Below are 17,012 nucleotides of genomic sequence, written 5' to 3'. Positions count from 1 at the left end.
AAGTGGTTTTGCTTGTGCCTGTGATAAGACCTGGGTGTTTTTCTGTGGGTGGGTGGTGTTTTTTGTTGTGGTGGGTTGTTTTTTTTGGGTGTGTTTTTTTTTTTTTTTTTTTTTTTTGGTGTGTGTGAAAGAGGGGAAAAGTGATTACCACTAGAAATTCAGTACAACTTTATGCCTAGCAATCCAAGTTTTTTTTCTCTTGTCCCCTCCGTGGTGCTCGTCCTCCTGTGGACAGTCTAATACTGTGTATTAAAGTAGTTTGGGCCTCTGCCTCCTTTGCTTGTTTTTTCTTCACCTTCCCAGCAAGACTGTTCATTAAGTTGCAGCTAGAATTGTGAAATTCACGTCTAGATCCAAAATATCTTTACATCTGGAGTATATTGAGCATTTTTTTTTTTTAAATAACCTTATCTCCGGTCATTGACATGATGCCTATTTATGGATACAGGCATATAAGGCTATCTCCCTTCTGAGTCAATACGAGTTTTGCTATTGTCTCCAGTGGAAACTAGGGTTATGCACTTGGACATAAAAAGTTTGATGGAGACTTTAATTAAGTTTGTGAAAGTCATTAGAGGATGATAACCTTTCGTTCCTCCTGACCTCAGCTGGGTTTTGAACTGGCTACCTAAAGGTTAAAGATTCTGTATCCCCTTTACAATGCTTTGATCCAGGAAGCCCATTTTATTTTCAAATCCTTTAAATTTCCCGTTTTCTGGGTTCACTTTAAATGGTGGTGGGTGGTTCTTTTGCTTTAATTTCCTGCTCGTCATTCTTCCCCATGCATCCCCTCTAAATGAGGTTGCTTGGGGGATCTGGCCTCGTTATTAGGCAGCCTTGCTGTAGCACTCCCTTTGAGACTCTGTCTTCTCTTGAGCAGATAAGACAAGGTCTTCATATAGAGAAGGTCTTGGATAATGCAGTTTTGTATGTTGAGAAACACTTGAATGACTCCCATACCTTGGGCTTTAGCACTGGTGTTTTTTTTGTTTTGGTTTGGTGGTTTTTTTTTTCTTTCCTGGAGTTGAAATCTGGTAAAAATGTACAGTCAGAAATTAGGAAAATGGGGGCTAAAATGACTTGAGGAGAAGGGTGGGAAACATGAGCTAAGCATTTCTGATGTTTAAAAAATTTCTCTAAATCCTTGTGAATGAAAGTTCTGCGTTTTTTAGTTGTTGATACTTTGGCATTTCTGTCCTGCCATGCAGTCTATAACCTGATACCAAAGAGTTTACCTATGTTTCCCACATCAGAGTTTTGAAGTTTGGTTACTCTGAAATAAGGGACAAATTTCTCATTGCTTGCCACAGAACTGAGGGAAAGAGGCTTTCTGATCCACACAGCTAAGCTGCCTGTTCTGGGATAAAACCTTTCTTGTTAGATTGCAAGAGTTTAAAAACAAAACAAAACCCAAAACAAAACTTTGTGCTTTCAGTCCCAGCTGCAAATATTTTGGGGATCAGACTTTCTTTGTTCACTTTTAATTCCAGATCAAGACAGAATACAACACCGAAATGTACTGAGACTGTCCAGGATTCCTACCTGCCTTTAGTTTGGGTTAAAGTCTAGGCTAATTTTCCTGCATTGGCTTACTTACCCTGTTGTAGAACGAGAGCTGTTGTATCTGCATATGACTGTTTTTTAGTCTTACAGTGCCCTGAACTCAAACTCCAGATGTTAACATCACCAAAGTCTCAAAAGCTGGAATATACATTTGGATTCAAACCCAAATGTTGTAACTTCTGTTAATTTAATATTTTAAAATATACTAGCTGAGCCTATCCTGCCCTCTTCAACACTCTAATTTCATTAGCAAAAAACACCCACTTGCTCTTGTTGACAAAATAATTTAAATGAATTAAACATTACAACTTTTTTTGTCTATCTTCTCTGCTCCAGCTGTAGAAAACCACTCCCCTTTCCAGTTAATGTGTTGATTTATTGAAAATATAATGCTGTCTTTCTAGTATTCTGTCCTCACAACTGCAAAATCCTATCTGATCTCTTGTTAACAAATTGATCACTCTTCTAATGGTTTTAAGCTTTGAGTTTGAATCTTGGTGTCTGAGGAAATCCCAGAAGCCAATGGACATGCTGGTAATTCCCTGAGACTCCATTTATCTGTCATTGATCTTTTTACTTGTGCAATCACCATTACACTGGGAAATACATGGGGATGGGGTAACCATCAGTAAGGCACCGGTTTTATGCCTATTCTAGTCATGAAAGATACCTCTACTTTTTTACTTTCTTATTGCTAGTAAAATGCTGATCTTTTAAACCTCTCCTCACTAATTATGCTTCTAAAATTTTGGAGGTGGTTGTACACAAATTACTTTTCATCAGTTTCAATTCATCTTTCTTTTGGTGATTACAGCAGCCTGCAAGAGCTATGATGGTAGCAATTTGGTTAGTTTCTTGGCTATAGATTGAGCAGTTGAATGCTAATGATTCTGCAGCTTGGAAAAGTGAAAATTCTGATAAACAATTTTACTCTTCATTTTCTTAATAAAAAGATGAACTAAAATATTTTTAAATGTAAATAAATGCTTGTTCTTTGTACAGTAACTTTTTTACAAACCACCAACCTGAATCAACTATTTGCAATATTAAACTATGAGGTTGAAGAAAAGATATAAATATTCCAGATATTATTTACTCTTCAATAGGAAGCATTGGAGGGGGTTTGGGTTTTTGAGGTGGTTTTCTTGTGGGATTTTTTCTTTTTTTTCTTTTCCTTGTTTTGCATTTTTTTTAGTAGCCAACCACATCTAATGTAGTTTTTGTTGTCTAAAGTAACTGAACTTTCACTCATCCAAGTAGATAGCCTCGTTCAGTGCAATAGGAAATCCTTTGCAGAAGTACAGCCTAATTTCACTCCTTAATGGTACTTAACTAGGATACTGAAGGCAGTGACATCATCTTACATCCTAGAAAAGACCAAATGGGGTAGGGGGGGATTTCTTTGAAGTGTCTACCTCAGTCGCATTCCCACTAAGCATTTTACTTGAACAAAACCAAGACCAGGTGATTTATATAGTACTTCTTACTGTTAATAAAGATGAGAGAACTGTCATGGGAAAACCCTCCTTAAATTATTTACCTAAACTGCACTGTGGTTTAATTGCCTTCTGATCGTTGTTACTCAAACTAAAGTCTGTTTTAATGGCAGTACCTCCAAAGCATTACATGTCAAAAGATGGTTTTGAGGATTTGATATTTGCCTTTATTGTTTTTCTGTAGGTCTAATCTATGAAGGATAAATTGCCAAAAGAGGCAAAGGAGCTATCTTTAGCTTATACCTTAGAAATGGAGACAAGATCTTAAAAGTTCTGGCTGCAAGCATGATAATTTCAGAAGTTGCATAAGCAAGAAAAAACGATTAGGAGAAATAAGAAACATTTGCATCTTTTTGCTTAACAGCTTAATTCCTTCATGTTTGCACTCCATCTCATTTCTGAAGGGTTTGCAGGGTGCGACTGGATATTTTCATCAATCCTGTTCAGAGTTGCTAATGTTTTCTTAACTGAATTTTTAAACTCTGCTAGTCAGTCAACAGCTCTGCCTCAGACAAACCCTCTTGAGTCTGGATTTCTTGCTATTTAAAGGTGCAATACAGATAACTTCAAAAAACCTAGAGATTTCTTTTGTTTGACAGATTCTGCAATATTGGAGAACAGTCCACAGAAAATCCCCTTTATATAATATCAGACATAATTCATGGAAGAATCAAGCCAATAAACCTGCCATAGCAAGAGAGGCAGCTTCCCAGCTGCGCTCCATCCCCTTCTGCATTGAGCTGGGAGAACGCAGGTGATTAGTTTTGTGAACGTAAACTTACACAGTTGATATCATTTTGGGACATAAGTCATTGCTGGTACACAAGGCCTTTGTTTTGAGGCAAATAAAAATGAAACCAAAAAACCACAAGTCGGAGGATTTACACAACTCCTATGCCTTTGAACCTAATGCTTTACAGGAAAGGATAGGGCTCAACCCAAATTGTGCTTCACTCTCTCCCGTGTATATATCAAGTATCCACTGATGTCTGCTGAGGGCTGATTCATTCCTCTGTTTTCATGTGTACCTCTCCTACCCCAAAAATGTAGGACTTCTCAAGCATGTTGCTAAGTGGGGTCTTACTGTGGCCTCTCCCTACGGACCTGAGATTTTAAGGTCTTATAACTTCAAGTGGAAGAAAAAAAATTGTGCACCTTTTTTGCCATATTACATGAAATAGAACTATTTTTTAAGCTAACGAATTAAAGATAGGTATAACAAGATTGTCCCTTGTAGAATTAAGGAGATGGGTCTGGCTCCTGTCCAGCCAAACTCTTCAAAGTTTCTCACTGTTTTGACATATCTAACAAAATCCTACATACTGCATAAAGCTTGAAAAGTATAACAGGAAATAGTGATGTTAACAAAATAAGCCAATAATAACTGAAGTGCAAATTTAACAAGGTGACGAAGCTAATATTTTTCCTCTATAAAGTACTTACGTGCACAGCGTATTGCTTCTCTTCTGATTAATTTAGGGGGAGAACAATTCTAGCCATCTATGCCTTTAAAAATCAGGTAAATGGGGTCTCTTGCCATGATAACTGAGTGGCCAGAAAAGATCATCACAATGGTAGTGCACTTTGAGTTCAAGTCCTACCTAATGGCACTTGGGTTAAACTTTGGGTATACTGCCCGGTGTTTAAATATGAACTACTCAAAAGAAAGATACAGAAGTTTAAAATAACAGCATGCAGATTTCTTTATAGAATTTAAAGAATGAAAAACACTTGAAAAAATATCAGCAGGCAGGGGCAGGAAGAACAAACGGTAACCAAATTGGTTCCTGTGACAAACCATAACATTTACTTTAAAGCATCAGCGTGCTAGTCAGTAAAAGTCAAGCTACTACTCTTTTAATAGATCCCAGGCCTTCTTAAACTCACTGGTCTGCAAGTATTACCCAGGTCAAGAGCAGGTCAAAAAGTGAAAACCCATGTGAAAGTAAACTTTAAATATCTGCTTTTGAAGAGCTATAGCAGACTGTCTCCTCTATAGTAAATACACTTCCTCTGTTTGTATGGCATTATACAGTATACTGTACTTAAAACATTGATACTTTCTGTACCATTTGTTCAGCTAAGAATTAAAGAGCTCCCTTGTTACATTTTTACATAAGCCCAATTTATTTTACTTTTAAGGTTTGGGGGGGATTTTGTTTTAATTTTCATAGGATTTGACTAATTTTTTTTATGAAGCACATCACAATTTTATTTATTGTTAATTCTCATTGAATATACCAGACCACCTGTCTCAAAGACCTCTTTTTTAACTATGTGTGTATAAGTGCACATATTCAAGTTGGATTTCTTGCTGCCTAAAGACAGTACGAGACCAAGATCCAGTCAGCTGAAAATAAAATTCTGGACTTGATTCCAAAATTTCAGATAATACTGCAGTGATACAAGATATGTTTTGAAAAATATCTCTTCCTGTTTCGATATCACCAGAATACTTTTTTTGTGTTTTGTTTGTGTGTGGGTTTGTGTTGGTGTTTGGTTGTTGGGTTTTTTGTTTGTTTGTTTTTGTTTTTAAGATTTAAAAATATCAACATTGTATGTTGGCATTTTGAATTCCTAGTGTGATTCCTGTTTGGAATTGATGTCATCTTTGAGCTGAAACTCTTGTTTCCCCACACACTGAGGAGAGTCTGACTGACTCCCTGTTTTGAATTTATTTGTCTAGTAGAATGGGTATTAATTTGTCCTGCAATACACTTGCTCCAGCTCTTGCTGGAGTGAAAGGTCATACTCTGGAGCTGTTTTTCATTTTGTTTTATATGCATTAATGTAATACCTTATGAATTACCCTGGTGTTTTGTTCTGACAGCTAAAAAGCATAATCATTTTTCCTTCCAGGAGGACTGAAAGAAAAGCAATCATTCCTATTTGGGAGATGATTTATTTAAGATCTTTTCCCTCATCTTTTGCTCCTACATATATATGCAGTGAGTGAGATTCTGGCTCTGTTTAAGTCAGTGGCAAGGCTCCCATTGATTTCCATTGGGCCAGGCTATTACTAAGTGTTATTTTAGTTTTCAGGTCTACCCTTGCATGTGAAATCTTCACCAGCTCAATAAAACATCACAGATCTGAAACGAGCAGAGCTGCTGTTTTGCTGTTCCACAAGGGCCTATTTCTGCTGTTGTTATGGAGGCAGAAGTCCTATTACAGCCAGACTTTCAAGGATGATGAGACCTAAGAGGAGGAAAAATAACGTCAACTTTGTCTTTTGTACAGTTGTCTTCAAATTCATGCTAAGAGTGTGCCTGAGATGGGACAACAAAATGTGAAATTATAAGTGATGGATGGGGTTGCTGCAGCCTGTCTTCTGTCTGCCTTCTGCTCTCTTGGTATTTGATGAATGCTGTGTCTTTTGCTTATTGGTTGCGGAGGAGAAGGTTGGATAGATACTTGCTGAAGTGGGTATTATTCCAGAAAATGTATAATTTTGACTTCTGCTTGTTGCCATTTTTGAAAACTGTGATGCCTCAGATGTTTAAGCATGTGTGGAGTTGCAAATTAAATTTCCAGAAACCAGGCAGGGAGCTGAAGCTCGGACAGAAATTTGGGTCAGTGTAAAAGAGCTTTTCTCTGTGCTCAGAAGCAGAGAACAAAAAACCAGAACCAGCCACAAGTGGATGAATCAGGACTGCTGTACAGGATGCTTCTAATAGAGGTTACACTTGTGTGCCTTCAGTGTGTTTTGGGAAAGAAACCCACTATTAATTTTGTTTCTCCAAATACACGAGTGCAGAACAGAAGTTCCCATGTAAGTGATGGGAATCTGATGAGGAAGAATTTCTTTTCTGGGAGACAAGTATAATTTGTATAATGAGGTCAATTAGTTCAGTGAGTTTTACATCTTTTCATTCTTCACCCTAACCCCCCTTTAGAGATTTGGTTTTTTTTTTTTCCCAGTGAAGCTAAATCTTCTTTTAATGTCTGTATTACATTAGATTTTTCATTATAGAGAATTAATTTGAAAAATATGAGTAAGATCCATATCAATGTGTAGGTGCTGCACATGGGCTTTTGTGACGGGAAGGGCTGGTAAAGTGCCAGTTGGGACTCGGGAAATTCTTTCACCTCTTTGCTCAATGATAGATATTTAAGTGCATTTAGATACTGCTCAGGTCAGCATTGCAGAACCTCAGTGATGTAGGAACCACAATATCTCAGGAGAAAAGGACTGCAATATCTAAAGTGGGACTTAGAATTGGAGTGCTTGAGTCAAGTCTTGTACCTCTGCAATCCCTGCACAGCGGCTGCTGAGCCCCGCGCATTCATGGACCCTCCTGGCAACATGCTGGGCAACCTTAAATTGCCCTAAAATGTGCACCAATCCAGAAATACAGTCTCATGGTCAAGTTTAGTAGTACAGGTTATGCTTGGGTGGGATTAGAAAAGCCCCGGTGCGTGCTCTGGCATGAGCAGGCTCTACCCAAACTGCAACGGCAACACCATCTTTCCTTGAATCTCGGGTGGGAGGAGGCAGAGCTGCTGGCAGCAGCGTGCAGAGGGGCTCCTCATGCCATGGCTGGCTGGTCAGAGCCCTTTCCTCCCTCGGTGGAAAGGTAGCAATGATTCTTCTCAAACTCAGAAAAGTTGTGAAGATAAAGTGAAGATTACAGCTTTGAGGGTCGTATCAGTCATACAGCGTTTCAGTAGTGCCCACCACCTAGGTGCCTTTGGAGATCTGATCAGAGTAACCTTTAGATATTACCTGATTTTGGAGAACACATCAATCAGGCTTGGATGGCAACACAAAAATGAAGACAGAAGGAATTGTTAGTGGCCTCTGAAAGCTGGTAATTGTCAAGCCTCAGTATACATGTGGGTGTCCATGTGCTGAACCACCTGTGTGACCAATGTAACACTGAGTAACAGTGTCCCAAAACAGGTACCCGAGTCCAGCACAAGTCCTTATAAGAAGACCTCACTCTCTGATAATGTAGCTGTGTTTTAAAGTTGGTCTTTTTCTTTTCTTTATTCCAAGGCTGGGCTTGCTTATACTTCACTGGGGCAGCAACATGGGTTATATCACACTAATTAAGCAATGGGGGTGGGGCAGCACTTCTGGCAAAATGGTGCTCTCTATTGCTCTGCATCCCAACCAGTGACTGAAGCAGATAGACCAGTCAAATTGCACTTGGCCAGTAGCGCTGTGTCTGCAAGAAGGATTCCTGCTGCTGTGGATCAGCTGGCCACAGGTCAGACTTATTCAAATGCCTTATGCCAGCCTCCCCTTCTATCTGTTTATGTGCATAGCATGATGTATGTATCAGCACTGATTTGGAAACAATGTGCTCACAGGAATCCATGCAGGTACTTATAATTCTTTTTTTTCTGTAAAAACTACACTTAAAGTGAACTTTACATGTTATCTTTTCAAAATTTTGTCAGTGACTGAATATAGAAATGTTTAAGTAAAGGTACATATTTTAAGACCGGTTTTGTCCAGAATTCCCAGAGTGGGTCTTTGAAATTAGAGCTAGTTTCTCTGAAATATCTCTGCCCATGAAGTTAAAAATTCAAATGCTCTCTTTATTTTTCTTTTCCCTTGTTACTTTCACCTCTCTCTTTTTTTCCTACCTGTTTTTCATTCTTACTGGACTAACACCAGTGTAAAATCGGGCACTGAAGAGTGAATTGTATATCCTTTTACCTATCACCCTGCTTCTGTGATCATCCAGTTCATAAATGTTTTCAATTACTCCGCTGTTTGTTTTGCCTTATGATCTTGCCCAGTCAGTGTTTAGACAGTGATGCAATGCATGTACAATCCCTTCAGGTATTTAACAGTACCTCTTTACACTTTGCCAGGCCTCTTCCCCCAAATGTGCCTTGAACACCCTTGTAGCACAGAAGGCAGATTAACTTCGAGAAACTACAATAATAAATTAAAAAAGTCTGTACTTTCAGGTTCACAGTTAAAAAAAAAAACAACAATCGCCAACCAAAACAAACGATCAAACAAAAAAAACCAACCAAAAACCCAAAACACCAAGCCAACAGATCTACTTTATAGCTTATTAGTGTGTTTTACCTAGCCTGGCTAGCAGTTTTTGTGTTGAAAATTGGAGTGTGGGCTGTTTATTTACAGGGATCTAAACATATGTATTTTTATAACTCCTCTGCTGTCATAATGAATTACCAGCCATAAGCTGTCCTTTGTTGGTTTTGGTGAAAATCAAATGAAACCCAGCAGGAGCTCCCAGAGTGCATTGTCCAAGAGTGTAAAAATGCTGTGTTGATGACAGATCATACTGTTTTTATTAAAGCTAAGAACACTGACTTTACTTTGCTTTTTGACCCTAGTGCTTTACTGTCAAGGTGATTTTATTTCTACAAATTTTCCTTCTGCAGGCCTCATCAACGATTCACCATAAAACATTAGACAAATTCCCATCATCTGTATATGATTAGAGCAGGTTCTGTTGTGCTGCTCGCCACAACTAAAGCGATGTTTTTCAGCTTTCTCTGAAAAGGAGTCAGTTTACCAGCCTTCATTCATAACACAATGTCTCCTTGTTTTCATACCAGTTTTCTTTGGTTCTTTTAAAGCTGATAAGGACATAATTGAAGGAATTTTAATGCGTTATTTGCTAACGACTGCAACTAATTTTTCAATTCCACTCTCTAAAAAATGTTGCCTTTAAAAAAAAAAATGTTTTCAAGCAAATGCCCTGACAGATGAACACGATGCACACATCACAGTCTGCTGTGAGAAAAGCATAGGTTTATCAAAATACTATTGGGACAAATCTGCCTGAAATTTACCGAATTAAACATGTTATGAAAGTGCAAACTTTTATGTAGCCACTTTCAAGTTCTTTTCCTGTAAGAATTTTGTAAGCTACTAATAATCAAATCACATCCTCAAACCAACCCCGTGCTGAAATCAGAATATTTAATTATCCTGCTGTAAATTTTTCACATCTCTGTTTACCAAATCAACTAATTGAATACATGTGTATTAAAATAATATTTTTATTCTTTTCAAATAGAGGTATTTTAAGAATAGAATTTTTTTTTTCCACAAAGCCCCTTTTATTGACTAGTTTTCAGCAACAAATTATTAGAAAAACTCTGAAGTGTAGCTACGAGATAGAAGAGGAAGAGCAGAAAGTCTTGATTTTATTTTTTTTTTAAATGAATGTGCATAATTTAACCTTGTACGTTAAAGAAATGAACTCGACACAGATTTATATATGATTCTCGCTGATGTCTGTCTGCGGTTTAGAATTAAACCATCCTTTTCTGAGAAGAGAGAGAACGACCAGCACAGTGAAGCTTTCATGGTGAGCTGCACTGCCCTGAAATACAGGGTTCTTGGGTTAGGAATTTATTTTCTGATCTGCAAAGAACCCCAAAAATTCAGACTCACTATTCTGGACCAGATATTTCTCTTGTCTCTCTTGGTGCCTTCAGATTTAAGCACCTTGTGGCCAAAGCAGCACACAGGTACTTTTATGCATCTACTCACACCTACACATGGACCTCAATTTGGCATCTAATACAAGCTTTGAGTTAATATAATTTTTCTCTTATTGAATATTTTATACTGAGTGTTTTAAGTTATTGAGTATTACTGTGGTCATATGCTGCTCCAGAGTGGTATATATTTGCTTACTGATTTCTTTACAAAATCACGTATTTTCTTGGCAGTATACTTTATACGGCACTGTACACTTCAGATTTTTTGTGAAAGTTTTTCTCTCCATATTGCTAATTATAGTACAAGAGAAGATACTAATAATTCATTTTAGAGGACTTTAAGCTTCCCTAGGGCACCTGTGATTTATGCATAGCTTTTTTCAGATGTGACATTACTGATGATGGCTTTTCTCTGGCAGCCTCCTCTGAAATATTTCTCCTTGTTGCACAACCTGTTTTCACCATGATGGAGGAGGACAATTCTTAAAACCCAGGGATGAACTAGCTTTAGGAAAAACCTCTTCTTAGAGTTATTTTATTTGTAAAATTGACCAAATATATGTGAAAGCAGACTTGATAAACACAGCAATACAATTTTACAGAGATGATTTGGCACTGAAATCCCCAAAAATGCTTCATGGCAAACTTTACGTAGCAGCCGTATGCAGTAAATTAATGTGTGGTATGATCTCATTTTTACAGTCCTAACTTGAGATCTGTTGGCTTCCCCCATCCTGGAAGACTGTCACTGGTAAACATAGCTAAATGGTCACTAATATGGTGAAGATCTTTAGCTAATTTGCATTTTGGCAACCAAAATCAAAATGCCAACGTACTGAGGTAAATGTATAATAAGAGTTTGATTGCACAATGGCAGGCTGAATCTTTGCCTGCGCTAGGAAAAACTGCGCGTGTCAAAAATCAATGCAAGCTTCAGATGCCAAATAACTTGTGGACTTAGGCTCTTTTCCTCTGCGTTAGTCAGCCTGTGAGTTATGTCAACAGGAAAGCCAAGCATTTTACACGTTTTAAATTGCTGGCAAAATCACAGGTTCTTCAGCAGGAAATATATTGAGACAAACCATGTACTCAAAAAAATACGCAGAAGCACTTTTTAGACTGGAAAAACATTTTTCTAGATTGTTTCGGGAAGTGCTAGGTCTTTTGTTTGGCTGCTTGTTCTCAAGGCGGCAGGCTGGTGCCTCGGACTCAGTGGATGCAAACAGCAGCGCTTGTGCTGCAAAGGGCATTTAGAGGTATAGGAACGGGAAAAGGCCGAAAACATTTTCCTTGCTCATCAGCGACAAACGCCTTTCGGGTCAGCACAGGCAGGAAGTGTTTTGCCACATGCAGCCTCTGTTGCTCAGCCTCATGAAGTTCATCTATGGTTCTGAGGATCTGCGTATGCGAAAGAGATTGACCAAAAGTGGAATCAGAAATAAACTATGCCCAGGAGAGCTGGGGGTAGGAGGTTTTTTAAGCCTTTCCATTAAGACACCCTTTATGCTGTGGGGTCAGCTGGGAAAGTGCTACAGAGCTGGGGTCTGGAGACAAGGGTGAACGTGGGAAAGAGGGGCCAGATTTCGGGCAGTTGGGCTGGGCAGTCTGTGGTTGTCATTGTATTTTTTTTCTAGTGCTGGGGGGGCCTTTGGATGTGGAGTTTCTTGGTCTGAGGTCCTCCGTATAGAGGAGCATCCAGTGCCCACTTCCTTCTGCTCTCAGTCTGAATTGTCTATGGTTTAGAGCAAGGGGTGGGCAAAGAGTTGCATTATGTGCTTCTAGCTTTGGGGGAGCAGCTGAGCCAAAGGCTCAAAGCCTCCCCTCTTTTCTAAAAACCTACCTGCTAGAGACCCATAGTAATTCTGTAATTAACCTTTTAATTTGGCCTTCTTCCTGAGAGGAAAGAATCTGCCTTGGAACAGATGTACTGTCTCATTTTTTCCTCTGGTTTCATTTATTTTACATTTTTTTTATTAACTAGAAAATCTGTGATATAATAATTCATTTGCAAATGAGGGTGCTGCCACGCTGCATTTCTTCTTTCCCAAGTCAGATGGTGAAGCCCATCCACTGAAACCCGGTGGTGGCCTGGAGTCACTGCTTCCCAACATTATTGACAGCATCTTGCCTCTTGAATCAGTGCTGTCTTGTCTCAGGTATGATGTAAGAGCTCCCGGCTCTTGCCACATCTCTGTCTTGGGGGGACATCAGAGCTTTTTTCCCCCCCAATGTTTCCCACAAGGTGCTCAAGGCTACCAAGCTGCTTGGCTGCTCTGAGGCTGGCTGTGCCCTGGCTTGGCCCCTGTGCTACCCATTGCTCTGACCTCTTGCCCAAGATGCGTTTTAAAGGCATTGCTGTGGAAATCTGCTCTATACAACCCTTAGGTTAGTTTTCTTTTTTTCCTGAGGTGATAGAATCATCGATATTCTTGGTTTAGTAATATAATAAATGAAAGTCCTATGTCTTTCTTATGAAATGTAAATTAAAATTAATATTTATTTTTTAAAAATATTTTATGTTGTACCTCAGCAGAAAAGAGTGGAACTTCTGAAGAATGCTACATTGTAATTAAATCAACCACTTAAAAAAGCTTAAAATGTAACTGTATTTAATTTGTCTGCCAGCAAGAGGTTGTTAACAAAAATTCATAGTGACCACTTATATTTTCACTGGGAGATTTTCCAGATTCTTTAAAGACTGACAGCCATAATCTTATCACAGGGTGCTTGTAAATATATAAATACAGAAATACAGAACCTGACCTGGGAATTTGCACATGCAGAACATTAAATATGAAAGTCATGTAAATTTGAGTTGAACTCTGTGTGTTGAGTGGTCACATGAGCTCACCGTGCTGCATTTAAGCAATGCTCCAGCCACTCCAGCAGTACGTGAGATTTGGGCTGCAGAGTGCAGGAGAACAGCATGGTATCTCTTATTTCTGCTCTGGCTCTCTCGGATGGATGGATAAAATTAGCAAGCAATGCAGAGGGTTGTAACTGTAAGTGGATATTTTCTAGGATGTTTTTCACTGCTCACTACATCCGTGAGGCTGAACTGGGCACTGGGATCCACAGACATGGAGAACTTATTTATGAGTGAGTCCGCGGTAATGCAACTCACTCAAAATACATATTTGGAAAATACCAAATTCTTTGATTTAGTACCCCTATTTCTACAATTAAGGCTGCAAATTGATCTTCTGCAAAAGCACTTAATCTCATAATCTCATACATCTGTGTGTTAACGTAGATGCATTACAGGAGAACTAGATTCGACGTGTCTATGTATATTATGTAGCGGCAGTTACACCTTTAAGTATAGGATAGTACAACGTTGGCAGTATTTGTGCACCTCTGTGAAGTGAACAACTTCTAAAATTAGCTTAAAAATAATCTTTGGGGGGAAGAAAGTCTGAGTTTAACATAGAACTAGTAATTTTGCTGGTTTTGGGGGTTTTGTGTGTGTGCGTAGTTTTTTTGGTTTTTTTTAGTTCATGTGTTTTTAGTTCCCGGTTTTGTCTTTGTGGTTCTTTGGTAATCTGTATTTTGTAAATAAAAGAAATAATTTGTAAAATGAGGGAGCATTTTCTTTCATAAAAAAAAGTCTTATATTCCTCAAAGATGTAACAATAAATAGAAGACATTTTGTTGTGCTCTTTGACATTGCATACATGCAACATGTACATTGTATGGGCTACGTATATATATGTGTTTATGTATGTATTAATTACTTCTTTCATCTCACTTAAGGAGAAAAAAGATAATCCTGACCAAAGTGGACCAGCTTGAAACTTTGGGATCTCGGGCTCTGTGGTAGGTTGACCTTGGCTGGCTGTCAGGATACCCTCCCAGCCGCTCTGTCAGTCCCCTTCCTTAACAGGACAGGGGAGAAAATAAGATGGAAAAGCTCACTGGTCAAGGTAAAGACAGGGACGTCACTTAGCAAGTACCATCATATGCAAAACAGACTTCATGTGGGGAAAATTAACTTAATTTATTGCCAGTTAAAATAGAGTTGGATACAGAGTTGGACAGTGAGACATGAAGACACCTCTGCTCTGCACTGGAACCGGCGGTGTCCAGCATGGGGCAGGCCCTGGTGTCTTCCCACAGAGGCCTGGTCTGGGGCAGCCTGGTTTCCCCTGGGACTTCCTGGTCCCCTGTGGGGTCCCTCCTGGTGAGGGTAGGGGCCAGGTAGAGGTGGGCAGGACAGGGATAGCAGAAAGGGGGAGTTGCGGGCAGGGTCCAGCTTCTGTGACAAGTCAGCCTCTCCCCGGCCTGACTCTGAGGAGCGGCAGGCAACGTGCCAGCTGAAGCTGAGCACCAGCAGCAAGTTTCCCACTGCTGCTTTCCCTGCACGCTCATCAGTGTCGGCTAGAGACGGCTGCAGAGGCACCTATTTGCCTTGACTAATCTGTTTTTGTGTAGCCTCACTGTTCGGCATCTGTATGTGCCTTTGTTGCAGTGGAAAAAGCAGGAGGTATAATCTCCTCCTGCCATGGGTCTATCCACCCCAAAGGGCTCAGATCCTTTCATTTTACTTGTCTCACCCTGTGAACCAAACGCAACACATACAGGGTCCAATAAGCAATCTGTCTTAGAGATTTTACCACTCACACAACTGTGATGTCTCCTGGCCAGGTTCAGCAAAGTATGTAAGTACATGTTTAATTTTAAGCGCATGTTTAAGTCCTATTAGCATTAATGGGAGTAAAATGAGGGCTTATATTTAGGTACATGCTTAAAAATGATTTATTGAGGAGAGATAAAATTAAGCCTATGCTTAAGAGCTTTGCTCATTCAGAGAGTGGAATATTTACATTTGCTCCAAACACATGTTCAAGTCATTAGGACTTGTGATATATACTTGACTCGCTACTTTTTTGTTGTCTTGCAGTTGGCTAAGGAGAGACCAAGGTATACAAATGTGATACTTTATTGGTGGATTCTATTTAAAGATAGTCCATTAAAAAAAAAAGTAAAAAAAAAAAAAGCGGTTTGGTGTACAACAACCTGGATAAAAGCTGGTGGGTTTTAGTTTCATTCCTCTGTCTCTTTAAATCTGGTTATTGGGGCCAGGTCCACAGCTGGGCCATGGAGAGCAGGGTGCTGGGCTGCAGGGCTCTCTGCCTCGGGGAAGCCTCCACTGCAAGTGCTGCCTTGGAGCTTACAGGTACTGTAACCCGTTTTAGGGTTTCACGGCTTGATTTTTATTTTTTTCCTCTGCTGTTGCTGCTGAAATTGTGTGTGCAGAAATGCTAGTGATAAGTTATGGCTGTGAATGTGTGTGCGAGAAAGCTGTGGCACACAGTTGCCTAATGGGAAACAGTTGGGGTTCACTCTGCTGTGTTGCAGAGCACTTACTGGAGGAGGTAAATACTTAGGAAATTAAGGATAGTGTTTGCTTGCTTCTTGGGAGAACTGGAGTTTCTTAACATGTTTTGACTAGCTGGAGAGAGGGTTTTATTGCAGGCTTCAGAAGAGTGTGCTGTGGATAGTTGCTCATGTAATTCTCTGCTGCTAGTTCACGATCTTATCGAAAATTTAAGCCGTTTCGTCTGTTTTTTCAGTAAAAGCCCAGCTCTTGGAGGCAAGTGGCAAGGGTTGAGTCACAGCTTTCATTGTGTAAAATGGCATGTGCTAGAGCTTAGTGTTTCAGAAAAAGGGGTTAAAATGTGAGTTAATGAATCTTTTCAAAACTGGGCTTTTGAAAGTTACTGTAAAAGAGACCAAGTTTTGCTCCTACCTTGTGATTTCTTTAAAGGTCTCTTTCATGATCTGAGGTTCCCACTTATGATTTATCCTGAATGCTTGGGGTTTGGCAGTACCCTTGCTGCATAGGACTGAAGGCATTTGATATACTATTTGCTTCTGTTGATTCTGAGGAGTTTAAAATATATGTTTAGTTTAATGGTGCAAAGCAACGGTTGGCTTTCTGGAAGGCTTCCATAGCAAACTGCATCTCTGAATGTGCACATGTGCCCCCGCAGCCTGCTCGCACAGCCCTGATCTGTGAGCGTAATGCATGCGGGAGCACTGAGCTGCCAGAAGAGCAGACATTCATGAGCATTACCATAAACCATATTTGCATATCAATCATTCATACTTGAAAGCAGAGGTTAGTAACCCTTTCTTTTTGAGCTGGCATGCTTCGCTGCGCATTCTGCTGTTATGGCTTTGATCTGTAGAAAAGCGTGTTTACTTTTTCAACCACAAAACAGTAGTTCTCTTTTAATCAGGATGTGTAACTCTGCTACAGTAAAACAAAAGAAGTGAAAAACATTTGAAATGAAGACCTAATGTTTTCAGCTGGGGGCTGTCTTTTTTTACCAACAAAACTTTGCTCTTCCAAGATGCAGGCTAGTTAATATCTAGATAGGTCCACTTCATCTCAGCGGTGTTTTCTTTCACTTAGTCTAGCAGGTGCTGAAAATCTGAGCTCGTTACTTGGAGGCCTCAGAATCATACAGAGCGGAGCTGATAAATGTGCAGACATCTGCCTCATTTTGT

The sequence above is a fragment of the Balearica regulorum genome, chromosome 4 (genome assembly GCF_011004875.1).
Source record: "Balearica regulorum gibbericeps isolate bBalReg1 chromosome 4, bBalReg1.pri, whole genome shotgun sequence".
Taxonomy (NCBI): Eukaryota; Metazoa; Chordata; class Aves; order Gruiformes; family Gruidae; genus Balearica; species Balearica regulorum.
The sequence above is the reverse complement of the archived record's forward strand: the minus strand, read 5'-3'. Positions refer to the sequence as shown.